Below are 16,154 nucleotides of genomic sequence, written 5' to 3'. Positions count from 1 at the left end.
AATTTGAGTTCCCATTTCTCTATCAATGGTTGTATTTAAAAGGGGCTTATCTGATTTCCATCACCAATTATGGGCTCCCATTTCTTGTTTATATCCATCTCAAATCTGACAAGGTCCCTGTTTGATTTTGATAGGAAGTCAGGGCTTCGTACAAAGCCAAGGAGACTCTGAAGCACATTTGTTCGGGTAAAATAATATCTCGGGAATTATTTCACTTGTACGGCATGAGGAGGGGGTGGAATAGGGTGGTCGCTGCCACTTCTGTTGAAAAATAAATTCTGAAGCCAAGATAGTAAATATTTCCCTGAGCCAACACAGTGGGAGGGAAATTACAGTGCCCAGGAATATTGCTATTAAGGAGACCTGAGGTCAGAGGTTAATGTAACAGGAGTTGGTCTAGCCAGAAAGGTCGTAAAAGCTTGGCCTTGTAAGTACAGAGCTGTTTGATGACTTTTAACTATTTTGGGCAAGAAAAACATCTCTGCCCATGTCTTTGGGAGATAGTTGGCAAAAGTTGAGGCCTCTTAGGAGAACTGACTGCTGAAAATTGATGGGGCAAATTAATGCACAAAGTGAGGTGTCCCTGGACCATTAATGCTCTTTAGCTTTGACACGGCAGCTTTTAACCTGCTGCAGTATTTTGCTGCGCTTGATTTTTAAAATTCATTTATTTAGAGCATATGAATCTCTAGGATGCCACTGTAGCTCACTCAGAGCTGTGGTAGCACGTATCAAAGCACATGCCGCCATTTCCCAAACCAGTTTACCTAGCACGCTCCTGGAAAAGGCTGAAACCTGGAGCCATTCCCAGCAGTGGCAGAGGGTTAGCAGGAGATCATGTGCTTGGGAGGCAGTTGCCACTACACGAAGAGCTTGGTCTTTGCTGTTTCAAAAGCTGGTGGATATTTATATTTGATTTTGGTTTTCCTTTTTTATTTATTTTTTATTTCCCATAGCATAAGGTCTGTAAAACCCTAAAAGTAGACAGGTACTTCCAATGTTCGCTGCAGGGTAGCTTGATGAGGTTACCTCTCCAGGCCACCGTCATGCCAGCTGGGGTGTTAAGGTGAGCAACTGAAGCAGGCACTGGTTCTTTGTGTGCTGTCTCTTCTTGTGAGGGCCCAGGGATCTCTGTGGGTCTGGCAGCTGGACACACAAACTGGGCCTGCACTTAGCACTGACCGTGCCAACACAGCTTCTGATTGGGCTGGGGCAAGGACAGGGTCAGCTTATGCCTGCAATGAAAGACAATCAGGGATTCTGCATGAAAAATACATTTTTTTCCTGGGAGACAATGAACGTCGGGGATTTTTTTCCGCTTTTCCTAGTACAAGTATTCCTCAAATCCACACGACCCCCACTGTGTGGCGGAGAGGGAGACAGGGCTCCTGAAAGCTCAGCACCTCACGGAGCAGGTGGGTGGAAAAGCCACCTACCACGCTGCTCTCGCTGTTCTCCAAAGGCTGCAGGAACCCTCTGAGATAACATGTGCAGGGGCAGCATGTGAGCTGAGGGAAGCAACTGTAGGTTGGATACCCCATAGGCTCAGAAAGATAAATTAGCACTGTTCTTAACCTCATTAAGTCTTTCGCATTCCCTGAAGGGAATGCTGGAGTGAAGCCTAATGTGCTTTGGGAAAGGTGTATATTTGCTGTGTAATGAGGAGCTCAGTTGCCTGCAGGAGGAGTCAGGAGCATGTAGAAACAGGGATGCTTCAGGAAACTTGCAGAAGGCTCCCAGCAGCGCACAGGGTATGACGGCAGCTCTCAGCCAGCTGCATACACATCCCTCTGCAGAGCATCAGTGCAAGACACCATGCACTGGGATTAACTGGTGATAAGCACAATTGTGTGGCATTTTGAAACGTCAGTCGCAGTGAACCAACACCCAAAAAAAAGTATTCTTGGTCTGTCAGGCTGTACGTAGGTACTCTGTGGCTCTTCGCTGTCTCTTTGGGCCGCTTGAGTACGTCTTGCTCCAAAAAAAAATAAATCTTACAGGCTGTTTCCTGACTGATGCAATTTTCTTTCTTGCTCAGAGAACCCTAAACTGAGTGAAAGCTAGTGAGAAAGGGGGTTCATCCCAACAAATCCTGCAAGCTCATGCTGTCGTAAGCACTAAAGTATTTCAGGGGCAAGTTCCTCTGAAAATGGGTGATATACATGTTTTGACACTCCTGTTATTTCTCTTTTGGGGGTAATGTCATGCCTCTTTCTCAGAGGACATCAGCTTGGAGGTATGTCTAATTGTTTTGACTGGTATAAAATGTGGAAGAGCTGCCCTGGAAGGCCAGTCTGCCCAGGCCTTGATGTGAATGCTTGTAGACCTCACAAAAGTTCAATATTAATCGCAATAACTCATTGCAGACTTGTAATTCCTGATGGCACCTGTGTCTCATTACGAAAGGAGAAACCCCTCCACTGGAGCTTTTCGATGCTCTATTTACTGCTGATGGCTTCTCCACAGTGATACATACTTTCCCGATGCAGCGGCCACATCACACGTAACGTGGGGTTAGTGTTGTTCCATATTTTCCTCTCCCTTCCTGCGAGTCGCATGTTGGCCCTGTTCCATTCTGCCTACTATCGAAAAACTCAGCATACTTGATTTACTGTGTGCAACACGCATGTTAGTAGTCTCTTCCCTTTCCTGCAAGGGCACGTGTACTTCAGCTCTACAATGAAGGGTCTGTACAACACACAGCAGGATAATCGGACAGATATTGTCAGGGCATCTCATCAGCGCTAAGCCAATTAAACCATTAAACCTGATACAGTAAGCTTGATTGCAACTGGCTGTCTGAGGTCCTCACCAAATATGCTCCCGAGAAGGGTGATATGAACAGAATGTGCAGAAGGGGGGCTCTGCAGGAGGAGCTGGGAAGCTTTGACATCCCTGCTTTTGAGTAATTACATCGGTTTGGACGGTAATGCGGAAAAGATTTTTTTAGTGCATGCATTAGAAAACAACTCAAATTCTTTATGATATGAGATTAAATGATTTCATCCCAGATAAAACTTAAGACCAGCAAAAATCCTAATGCTCGATTGCTCTTGAGGTAATATTTCAATACTTGAATCATTCTGTTTTAAAATACCTCAAGTTTACAATGATAAATCTACGAAGCACTAAAAATCCTACTCAATCAACTCTGGTTCTTGAAATGGCATCTGCCTTTGAGCTATAAAAATAACAGATGATTTTTTGATAGCTTATCAGTTAACAGACTGCTTAGTTAGGATAGCACATTTTTATGCTAATCTTAGGGCTGTGATGAGCGAGAGAGAGAAAGAAAATCTATAGTATTATTTTGTATCTACTTTAAGTTCAGCCTAGCTTTTGGAAAAGATCTGTCCTCTTCTAGGAATTGCCAGCCACACGGGGGTTTCAACACTCATCTGAACGGAGGTGGAATTGATTTAAACATGTTAAAGTGGTAATATATGTGGCTGTTTAATGGTGTCTCTTCTGCACCACAGAGCAGACACATGAGGCAAGTGAAACAGGCACTGAGTGTTTCCCAGCATGGCTACTGAAGCATCCCCCTCAGCCCAGGAGAACAGGCGGCATTGCTGCCTCACCAAGGTTTTGAGTGCCCTCGGCTCTGAGAGCTGGTGAGGCAGAGCGCAAAAGCAGAGATTTGCCAAGCCCGCAGTCCTTGCTCTCCACCCATGGCCCTGCTCCTCTCTGTGTCTCTCCTCCAGGAGAGGTGGGAGGACACAGGCAGTCTGCGCCGGTGGGACGCTTTTGGGGAAGGAAGCAGAGGGGATGGCACAATGGGGAAGCACCTGGGCTTTTCTGTCTAATGTGTCACATGTGCCTGCTGTGGTCTTGTCGTGGGTTTGCAATGGAGAAAAGGTTCTTTCCGTTTATCCAATTTCTTGATTCCTAAGACTGGAATTAGTTTGGCAAAAAATTATATTGCAACAAATTTGAGCCTGATTTGGCATTTTGCTGACATGGCTTAGAAGTGATGATGTCTCAGTGGCCACGCAGGGACAGGATTTGAATCTTTTTTTTGTTCACTCTGAAGAATTCTCACATTCTTTAAACAGAAATGATACAAATTTGGCTTGGTATCCAATACCTGTTCCTCTGTGAGATGAAGTGACAACCTAGATGGACCTTGATTTGACCTACAGTGTCATTTTTGTATTCTTGTTTCTTTGATCTCTCATTTTTAACATATTCTTTTTCCAATTTCTGTTTTATTAAAAGCTCGGGGTGTTGTGTTTTGTCTTTTTTTTTAATTATAAATTGAATCCACATTCAGAGCTGATTTTCCTTGAATTCAAGGTGGGCAGGGGAAAGCTAGTAGGTGTCTTGAATGTGATTCTCCTTACTGAGATTGTTTCCTACCCAATTCTATATCTCTGGAGAGTAGAAGACCATTTTAACTGAAAATCTGTATAAGCGTTAAGAAAATGTCCCATACAGTCAACTTTCTTTATGTCAGTTCTCTGGCTATGACTTCTTTCTCTTTCGTCTCATGAAAAATTATTTTGAAACTGTATAAAAGCGTCTCATGAAGCATGACAGCTGCCCATGGAGGTAAAGCTGATTCCTTTTCTCTGACACAAACACGCCAACACCAGTCAGTCTCCTTGATCTCTCTGAAAGGGACAAGTGGAAAGTTAAGACTATATGAGGAGGCACGTGAAATCTTTGTCTGCAGTTAGTTCAGCCAGAGATTTGTACTTTAGGGCTGGGGTGAATCACAGTGGCACTTAGACCTCAACTGGCCAGTAGCAACAGTTACTGCTTGGTCAAGTTGTCCTGACAGATCCAGAGATTAATTCTGTCACCTATGTGCCAGAAGTGGGTTCTTTTGTTCTGGATTTGATCCAAAGGCAAAACTGTAGAGGATACCTGGAGATTGAAACCTAAAGATATGCAAGGCTGTTAATTAGTATGTGTAGACCACAAATTAGGGATTATTTTTTCCCCTTTGGGGTCAAAGCCAAAGAAACATACTTGGTCCTTCAAGCTTCAGTGTATGCAGGAAGGAAAAAGGAACGAGCCTGGCTGCTGCCTTCCCTACAGTTTGGAGACTTCCTCAGGCTCCCTGCCTGAGAGCAGCTCCCATTTTCCCTCCAGATGTGCCGCTCTGCTCCAAGCACGGGAAGGAGGAGGGATGGTGTCTGCCTTGGTCTGCTGCAGATCTTTGTGCTGAGGAAATCAGCCGAGGTGTGTTTGTAGGGGAGGAAGCCAACCCCTTCTTCCTTTATCCACCTGGGTAGGTTGGAGTTTGTACGCGCAGTGCCTGAAATGCAGAACAACTTGAATATGTGCTTTCATGGCGTTGCCTCCCTTAAACTTGCCTATTTCTTTGCAGGAATCTTTTGTTGAAGACTACTTTAACAGTGACACAAAATTGTTAATGAGATTCGATGTAGCCAAAATTAGCAAACAGTGCTGTGCTCTGACAAACCCCCGAAATCTGGGTAGAAGCATAAAATGAAAATATACTTCCTGTGACTCTTGTAGATTTTTATACTCTTAGGTTAAGCCAAAAGCCTGAAGAGATCAACCTTTCAGTTGCCTGCATTTTCAACCAGACATACTTAATAGATAAAAATACGACTAAGGATAGGAGAGAGAAAGTTAAATGACTTTTTCCCTGTATAAACCAAAGTTCTGATGAATTTGGAGCTCATGGTTGGACAAGGCAGGGAAAAGGCTTCCTTCAGTAGTCCCATTGCCATGCTGGTTAACTTGCTAGTGGATTTCCATGCAGGCTAATCCTATTCCTCTGTTCTTCTGCAAGTTGTGTATTACTTGATGCAGCACTACAATGGCAGATTGGCTCATCTGTATGCTCCCATCTTCTCTGCTTCTAAAGCAAGGTGCTCCTTAACTTATACACACAGAAATTTACTTAGCCGTCTCTAGCAATAAGAGGACCTTGAGAAGGGTGAAATTTTAAAAAAGCCTAGTCCTTAAAAGCATTTGCTGAATGGAGCACGGAAAAGAGCAATTAGAAAATCTTTGTTTAAAACCGCAAACTCTGAAAGTGCTGAAGTGGATAGAAGCTGAAGACAGAGGACAGTTTCTTCATTTTTATTTCTGGAAGGAAGGAAGGAACTCTGGTTTCAAAATGCCTATAATACAATGAGTCTGCATGGCAGAAAAAAGTGCTCTCATTAAAGTGAATTCACTACAACAAGAGTGTACAGATTATATAGATCTCATGAAATCTAATGCTGAATGCTGAAATTTATGATAGCAAATAACAAGACTTTCATTAGGCTGATGGGAATGAAAGCTCTTGGAGAGATTGGATTAAGACTAAATGGAAAGTAGCAGTACCTGCTAGAAAGAGCTGAGCTAAATACCATGATTCAGGGCTTGTGGTGACTTTGTCACATACGGCTTATTGGTTACTTGAGCTAGGTAAGTAAAACGCATGCTAGTCTAAATTGCGCTTGCCGTCTGTTATTCTGGGTTATCAGTTCCTTCTTTCTAAGGTTTCTTTGTCTTAATTTCTCCCCCTGGACTGTGTAATACTGCACAAAAGAGTCTGTGTAGGCTTGGTTTTTGTGCGTGAGTGAAAAGGGAGAAGCTTAACAGTGACTGATTTGGGTCCTACCTCTGCCGTGCACTAAGGTCTGGCGTTTATGCACAATCCTGCTGCAGGCATGGTCTGAGGCATTGGCTGGGGATGTGGTCTCCAGCTAGCTCAGCTTTTCAACCAAGTTCATTTAATCAGGTGCAAATTCTCTGTATAAATGAGAGAGGTGCAGGAATTGGATCAGCTTACAGGAGGCTATGGATGAGCGTGCACGAGGAGAGGAGGAGAACCACTCCCCTCTTCATTCTGTGTTGGATGTATAAAACATATCCCAGGAAAGGAGAGAAGCCCAACCCCTGTTACCTGTCCTGGACTTTTCCCAGCACCCTCAGACAAAATATTGTGCCTGATGGTGTTTTGGGAAGCATCAGTGGGTGGGAAGGAGAAGAGGTGGGAATGTGGGGAAATTGCTCCTGACCAAAAAACTCTCGGTACATGGAAACTGAATCTTTTTTTCCGCTTCCCTTCTTTGCTGGTGGGGTGCACGTGTCCTCCCCTCAGTGGTCAGAGCAGATCCCCGACACCATTGCTGCTGTTCAGGAGGCTCTTGGGTGCTGCTCCTATTCAGTGCAGAGGTTGGGCAATTTCTGCTCTCATTTTGGCAAAGACTTAATTCACTGACAAAAGATGTTTCAGAAGGCCCAAAATTGCTCACAGATTTCAGTTGAATTTCCTGACTGGATTCAGTTTTGAAAAATGATGGGATAATGTTCACAGGATTGAACAGAAAATCCAGTTTGTATTCCTACCTCCCTTGCCTGCCCCTTGTTTAGGGGACACCCCTCAGGGACAGGCAACCTTCCCATTTATGCAAAGAGAATGTGAATACTCAGGCCACCGCCCAAAGATGGGCATTCATTTTGGCATGAATGGCCTTTAATTTTTTCCTATTAAAACGCTTCCATCTTCTGTGGCTTAGATCTTAATTATGTCAGGCAGATTAATTTTAAATGTGCAAGATTTACATTATTAGAGCAGCATCCTCAGCCCCTGCCTCTTGCCTGCCTGGAAAGTGCTCCATGCTTTGTGGTACGGGACACCTAGAGTGGATGTTTCTGTCTTTCCCACGCTGAAATTATCCTCTTTGTATATAAGATTTACTTTTACCTCAAATACATATCAAGGATGATGGTAAATTTATTACTGAGTGATCAGTCGTTCTCCTCTCTTTTGCTCCAATGAATATTGAAGTATTTTATAGAAAGCAGAACAAATCCAAAAGAATTGAGCACCAGCAGCATGTCTGGGATATCCATATCTTCTTAGTTAGGAAACACCCCTGTGATTTCACCTATGTGGAAGACGACAGGCTCCCCTTGGACATCACTCACCCTCACAGCAATCTGTGAATTGGTACCTTAGAAAAATTAAATGGTTTTGATGGCTTTTTTTCGGCACAGTAAGCAAAGCTTAAGAAAATTACTTCCACATCAATGTGAATCTTTTTTGCCTTTTTTTTTTTTCTGGTGTTGTAAGTTGAGCCACAGAGCTGATAAATGTGTTATTTGTGTGGTGCTATTCAAAGTCTTGTGATTTTAGGGCCAGGTCGTGGCCATGGTATTTAGCCTGGATGTCAAGGTGTGGATCACACCAAGGTGATTGCCAAATGCTTTGCGCTGAGACATCTTGAGAGTAACGACATTTCGCTCTGCAGAAAGGCAAGAAAACAAGCCATTCCCCTCTCCCCCTGCTGCAACGGTTTTTATTTTACACCACCAAGAGATGACATACAATTTGATGAATTTCATCCCTTTTTTTTTTTATACCCACTTGAACTACTATATAAATATTAATAGCTAAACACATTGCAAACAGGTGGGACCCGTTCTGCCTCTGGAGAGCTGCCACCGCTAAGTGATATCTCAGATGGGGTGACAGAACTTTCCCATGTGGGCGCTGTCTCTCCCTGCCAGCCCCTCGGACACGCCTGGAGCTGAGAGCTCTTTGTTTTTTTGAGCTTTTTTTCTTTTTATGGTATCACTATAACAGTTTTTCTTGGTCTTTTAACAGCTCATTCAGAAGGGGAAGGACAGGGAATTAAAAGGCGTTTTTTCATTACCTTTTCTAGTTAGTGGGGTATTTCAAAGGGGGTTTGTTCCCTATGACAACAACAGACCCCCATTTCTGTTTGTGTCTGAGGGCAGCATCTCCAAAACAGTAATAAAGAAGTGTTCATCTGAGGGCTGTATGGTAAATTCAGCTTTCTACCACCCCACCTCTTCCTCTAACCTGCTTTGCAGGTACTGTACAGGGAACAGTTGTGAGGATCTACCCTGTGTGTGCAGCCGTACAAGCAATGTCTACATCTGTGATTTGTTCCAGTGCTCCTGCAAGCTGGGCTCTTCTGAGCGGGACTTTGGGCAGCAAAGGGAAAGGGGTGGTTACAAGAAGCTGCAGGTCTGGAAGGAAGCCTGAGAGGTGATAGGGGATAACGTGCACAGCGGGGAATGCCCAGATTACTCAGTTACTCTTACTTATTCTATGATTACTTCCTCCACCCCTTCCTGATTATAGCATTCATCCCTTATTCACTGTAAACTCTTAAAAAAGAAATAATGCATAGAGTTTATTTGTGACAGACCATGCTGGGGGTCAGCAGGCTGCAGTGGCTGCCTCCAGCCTGATGGTGCTGTTGGAGGTATCGCTGCTGCCTTCCCAGGGCCTTCCCAGGGCATTTGAAGCTTCCTTGTTTTCACTGAGGAAATGGTGGCCTTTTTCCTGAGCAAAATCATGAGCAAAATTCAAAGGGGTTGTTTGGGGTTTGGGTTTTTTGCTCAAAATGATGTTTCCACAGAAGCCATCACCACATCTTGACTTCTGAACAATCAAAAATCCCAAAACATGGGGTTGTTTGAAAATACTTTTTTTTCCTAAAAGGCTTTTCGATTAAAAATATACTATGTTTTTCATAACATTTTCTTACTTCTTTCCTATTAGAACTAGAGAGATGTAACGTAGCCCCAGCCAAATTCGGGAGTCTGGGAATCAGGGACACGCAGGATACATTGTACTCAGAATAGTTTCAAGTGAGATATTTCAATAATTTTTAATTTCTCTTTTTGTAAGAATCCAAAACAGAAGAGGAGGGGATTTTGGTTGGTGGTGTTTTGGGGTTTTGTGTGTGTGTCTGTGGTTTAGTGGTTTTTTTCGAAAGCCCATACGAAAACTAAAGATTCAAATTTTCCCCGGGGGCAAGAATAGAAATATTAGTGATGTGCCACTTGCTTGGTGGCACTGTGGAGGGAATGGTAAAGGCATGAATCAGGGACTGTTGGCAGAGTCACTTTCCAATATGTGCAAATAAAAATGCAGACCACATATTACATCTGGGGTCTGAAGATTTACCAAGCTGCCATAAGGCCATAAGTTTGGTTGTTTGCAGTTTTGGGTTTTTTGAACCATCTAAACAGGCTGCATGAAATGATGCCTCCGTTTTTTTATTAATACATTTTTAAAGCTGATTCTAGCTGAGGAGACTCCAGCATTCCTATTTAATGTTCTGATTAATGAGCGTAAACAATGCTTTTAAGATATTTTTTTACCTGTGTATAATCAAGCCATCTAGCCACGAGTAACTGCAAATGTCACAGATTTCAATGGTCTCTTTGGGACTTTTAATCTGTTTGCTTTTATAAAGGAGGTGATTTTATTTTTACATTAAGGAAGCATTAACATCATTAAATGGGCTCCCACTTTATGATAACTGCAAATGTCACTTTGATCCAGAAAGATAAGAAAATGTGCTCATCTTTGGAACAATATCCAAGGCAAGAGCAGGCAACCCACACTATTTGCATTAAAAAACAAATTGTATAAATGCAGAAGATTGATGTGCCATCTGTTCATGTCCTTCACTTTTCTGGCTCTTCTGTGTTGAGATATTTTTATGGAATAGTTACGTTTATTATTTTGAAAATGACTCACAGGTTAAAAAAGTTTACGATGGGCAATATAAGTTGAAGATACTCATTTACAGTATCTCAGGTATAAAAACTGGTATTAAAATTAGCTTCCATGCCCACAAACAAACTCCAGTATTCTGAAGTCTGTATTACCTAAATCCTAGGATCAGAGAAAATGACTTTACCAGCAACGCTAACAGTTTATGAGGTGAATACAAAATATCGAACTTGTGCATTGTACTTCTTAAGTAATGGAAAGGCATTCAAGAAGGTGCAGCGTCTAGGGAAAGCTACTGCCTGGGCTTTGCAACAAAAAGGTAAACATGGGGTAGAACTTGTTTAAGATCAGGCTGTATGTTTTTGGTGAAACATTGGCGTTAGCTGGGGTGGATGTGGTGAGCAGAGTGCTGAATTGTCAGAATTTTTGTTAGAATGCTAAGCCCAAATCTCAGGCAGCGGCTGATGATAATACCTGCAAGCTCCAGAAACACATACCATGTAGGAAAGCTTTGCACCTCGCCATAATCCTTCATATCGCTTTCATACCCCTTCTGCTTGCCACACCAAGCCCGCAGTAATGCCCATTGACAGAGGCATCTGCAATACCATTTTATTTTGTGTTATACCAAACTCCATGTGGAAATGATCCTTGCCCCTGCGTCCTCCTGAGCTGAGGGCAGGACAGTGGAAGGGCCAGGGAAGGCAGGAGCATTGCTCCACCACCCGAAGACTGGGAGCAGGAACTTGGGAGCTGCCATGTGTGGCACGGCACATGGGATGAAGGAGATTCAGGATCCCAAGGGCGAGCAACAGCTGGGAGGGAGGGAGGGAGGGAGAGGACCCAGCTGCAGGGGCTGTTGAAGGCATCAGGTCTCCATATCTCCTGATAATGGAGCCCACAGAAACCTTCAGAACAGCAGGCAGGCAATGGTCGCTGGAAGAAGGGGGCTGATACTCATAATACAGGGTCAGAGAAACCACCAGCCCTGTGAGGCTCTCTGCTTTTAGCAGGAGGAACATTAGCAGAGAGGAGGGGACTCACTATCATTAAATCCAGCCTGTTGCACATCTCCGAATGTGAACTTTCAGTGGGAAAGTTTTGACATTCCTTATTATTTAAGTATTCATTCTTGTTGTTACTATTATTTTGCCAGTGCCCCACTTCTTCTTGGGTCACCGCTGGTCGGAGGAGAGTAGGACCCACAAGTGACTGCAAGATATTGCAGTAGATGTTGCAAATGTTCATGTGTGTCTAGAGAAGTTCCTGTTTATCTGTATTAAATCACCGAAGACAACTGAAAGAAGGAATGTCCACCTAAAAGTTGAGATGAACAATGATTAAAAGGTAGCTCAACTTCTGTATCATAATTTCCCAATATACTTTTTTTCCAGAAATGGAATAAGATACTGTTCTGTAATCATGTAAATGGCTTTCTTAAAGAAGGTGAAAGCAATTACTTCAGATTTAGATACGTTATTTTGTCCCAGACTGCTTGCGTGACACCGAAGGAGTACACAGGTTGGATTTCCTGATAAGAAATGCTTTCCTTTGTGTCCCAAGCTGTTTGCTACTTTACCTCAGAGAGAGAAAACTGTGTGTGGCACTCTGTGCCTTTTGCAGAGATGAGATGGGGATTGTACCTGACTCAGACTCAGACCTGGCTCTGTAAACCAAGATAAAAACCCTGGGAATACCTACACCAGGTTGCTCCTCACAATAGCCTAGGAAAAGGATAAAAATGGGGCAGGAGGAATGATCCTGGCCCAGCCCCCGGCACTGTGTGGATCAGAGGCTTCCTGAATGAGGAGGGTCTTGCAAGTCAACAGAATTGTCTGATTGCTTTCTGAACCCGTTTAACTTCCATGGCATTCCACAGCGAGGAGTTCCTAGGTTAGCTATGCTTTGTGCACAGACCTATTGTTGCTGCTTTTCCTGCTTGGACCCTGCCACACGTTTGGCTTGTTTGGTATTCTTCCCCACTGCGGTTCTTGGTTTGGAAGAAACAGTGAGCCACTGGTTTCCTTGAATGATTTATCTTCTCCATGTTTTCATAGGTTTATCAATTGCTGATAATCTGTTAGTCATTAGTGGGAGCAGACTTCGTATCAGAAAAACATGTTATGACTTAGACTTGCATTTTTTAAACCCAACTGAAAATATTGTGTTGGCATTGGTGTTGTGCTTGATATCTCCATCTGAAACGAAGATATTGTCCTACAGCCTGAATTGAGTAGAGCTTGGAGTTTTGTGGTCTTTTCTGAGAGTCATAGAGGATGAAATAAAGAACAAATCTATTTTTGATCGACATAAATCACTAGTAAACAAGCCTGCATGTTCTCTACTGAACTTGTTTCAGTATTGGCCAATTGAAATACTTGAAAATCGTTTCAGTGCAATAACAAGACATACTAAAAGTATCTCAGCCTGGAGGTGTGCAGTCAAAACATGGCAAAGCAGGAAATGGGAGCCCAGGCAAAAGAAGTGATTGAATGTGCCCAGAAATATAGTGAAGAACTAATGCACCATACTCGGCATGGTTTTACAACCTATGCTCAGAGCCTGGCCCATCATGCCACCTAATCGTACCCATGGGATAGAACTTGGTGAATGCAAAGTGCTTCCCATCTTTTCAAGGTGCCTGCACTGCCCTTTAAGCCAAACAGGTTTGCCACTACTCAGAAAACACTAAATTTTTATCTAGCAGTCAAGTCACAGATCCTGCGCTAGCTGTGATTCTGGCACTTATGTTATATGATGGCTGAGTTTTTTGCCTGTTTGTGTTGATTAGTGTAATTTCTGTTGTGTAGCCATACATGGGACCATGGCTAGAGTTGCAGGGTGGCCGCAGGTGAGTCATATCTCAATGCGTAGTGGATATGCATTTTGGTTCAGAAACCTTTTGGTTCCATAGTGGATCTTAAAGTCCTATTGCTGAGTCTAATACTCTAGTCTGCTTCACAAAAATTGTCTACAGAATTGAAGACAGGGCAAAAGAAACCACACTAATTCAGAACAAAGTGGATTTTAGTTTTGCTGTTGGAATACCTTTTATCTTCTTCAAATCTTTTCTAGGAATGCCCATCTTAAAACTTGAGTAAATAAAGTTGTGTATTAAACAAGCGAATATACAGCACACCTGGTACCTAGAAAGGACGCATTTTTTTCTTAAGTAGGTAAGCCATGTCCTTAAAATTTTACATACTTGCCTTTAATAAAGAAGCCCACATTTAAATTGGAGAAGACAGAAGTCCATCTTTCTCTTTAGAGAATCTGATGTTGCTGCTCTCAGGTTTACTGTCAGAGGGTCATACAATTATTTCTCAGAGTGAAGGACCTTTTCAAATAACTTGTGTGCTGAATAAGTTCACCTTGAAAAAGACTGAGCGTTTACTTTTCACTTTGAGAGGGAGGCCAGCTTTGATGGAGTCTGCGTGTCTTAGACTTTTCAAACAATCTTTATCACATTGCTCCAGCTAACTATCTGCACAAAGTGAATCCTACCCTACAGATAAGTATGCTGTACAGCTAAAAAGAAAATAACACTAAAAAGCTCCAGATGTTTCAACTGATGAAATGAAAGAAAGAGAACAGCTCAGCACTGTACACACCAATCTTCACTCATCATTTTTCTGTGCTCTCTCTCTCTGGGCTTTTTTCTTGTCTTTCACTCAATATTTACACTGTAAACACTCTGAAGCAAGGACAAGTTGCTGTGATGTTTCCTGGTGCAGGCACCAGCAAACTGACCTCGGTCTTGACTTGCATCCAAAGCTCCTAGGGCTGCTACTGCAGTTCCAACAAGGGCTATTAATTCCAGGTGCCCCAAAAATTGTTCTGGAACATCATGATAAAATGGGGAGTGTCCTATTAAGGGAAGGTTTATTGCTATTATCCATAATCTAAATTGCCACCCTCAATTACTTGAACTTTTCCTGTTTTGATCACCTGATTTTCACCTGAGCCTTCTGTAAACCCATGAGTCACCGGTGCTAGCAAAACCAAAAGGCATGTATTTGTTATGGAATGAAAGCAGAGACCTAGGTTCTGTGCAAGTTCATTCTGGCTTGAGATGGACACTACATTAATGTAGCAGAGTAGGACTGCCCACACTCAACACCATTCAGGCTGCAGTCACCATGAGTAGCGGCAGGTGGCAATCCTGATACCTTTTGATGTGCTCAAGGCATTTGGGTACCTACTTCCTCTTTGGTTTCAGTGGGATTAGAACACCTGACTCTTTTAAAATTGTTTTGCAGATCCCCATTGACAAAAACCACATCAGGAAATTACAGAAAATTAACAAAAGCCCAGATAAACAACTGAAGCTATTGACCATTTTGTAGGCTATCCCCTGCATCCTTGTAAAATGCTCTGTGGTTGACTGTGCAGCTTGCCAGATGTCAGATACAAAGCCCATGACAGATTGCAGATAGTTTTACCCAAAGACTGTCAGTGTAATTTTCACACTTCTTCTGGAGTTTTTGGGGAAAGAAGCATCTACTACTGCGCCTGCGGCAGTAGAACAGGCCGTTGTATGGTAATTTGGGAGCCTGGTTTCATGCAAGGCTGAATTCCTAGGTTAGTTTGGTCAGCTCTCCCTTTTCTTTGCCTTGGCTTCTGTACCTGTAGAAAGGCGGTGCTTATACTGACCTGAGTTGTGAAATGGGTAGCCCTATATATCTCTCTGACTGCTATTGTTATCATGACTCATAGCTCGGTTGGGTACGTTTTGTTCTCTTTCACTTTCCAAAACTGCTTGAAAGTTATCCTCAGGATGTCCCTGACGGCAGCACCATGGCTGTATAGAATTGCATCCAAGCATTTGTTGGTGGGATCTGCACAACCTTCCACACACGTGCTCCTCGTTGCTATCAAAGGTGTGACAGCACAGCTCAGGACTAGGCAGGGAGGACTCAGGCCTCTCTGCTCCATGTGTAAAAAGATGCAGGCAGAAAAAGAGAGATTTATATCTATCTGAGAATGGCTTGAATTGCCACTCAGCAGCTTTGGTGGATGACCTTCACACCAAGGAAGAGACTGGTCTACACTGAGTGTATCTTACTCCTGTTCATAGAAAAAACACATAATGTTTTAGCTTCATTTTGTCACAAAAAATAGGTTCCAGCAAGAGAGAGGCCAGTAAACTATCTGCCTTAGAGAGGGGGAAAGGGGAGAAATTCAGCACTGGTTTATATATTTGTCTGTGGCAAACCTCTAGAGCTTTGCTTTTTGAGATGGCCAGGGTGTGGTGGTACAGTTTTTTTTGTAATGGAAACCATTATTTACGCGACACTTAGACCACAATGCTCATTTCACTCATTAACTCAGCAACATTAAGACTGCTCTCCAGACAATGGGAGTTAGATATTCAGCGTATTGTTATTGCCATTCCTATGTCGTTTATGCAATGGAAGATGTTTGCATATTACATTTGTCACAGACAAGTATGGGGTATCAGATGTAGTGGTATTATTTTAAAATAGAACTGGAAAATGCAACTAAATATGCTCAGCTGCAGAATGCTTTGGATTTTCTAAACTGAAAATTCCCATAATCTTATAAGAATGTGGTGCAATGTGAAAGTTAATGGCTCAGGGGACTGGTGAAGGGAAACAAGGTTTCTTAACTCTTGATAAATAACACAAATCAAACCCAGCTTCATCATGTCTGAAAGTCCCTA

This window comes from Larus michahellis, chromosome 7 (assembly GCF_964199755.1).
Source record: "Larus michahellis chromosome 7, bLarMic1.1, whole genome shotgun sequence".
In the NCBI taxonomy this organism is placed as follows: Eukaryota; Metazoa; Chordata; class Aves; order Charadriiformes; family Laridae; genus Larus; species Larus michahellis.
This window is presented reverse-complemented; position numbering follows the sequence as displayed.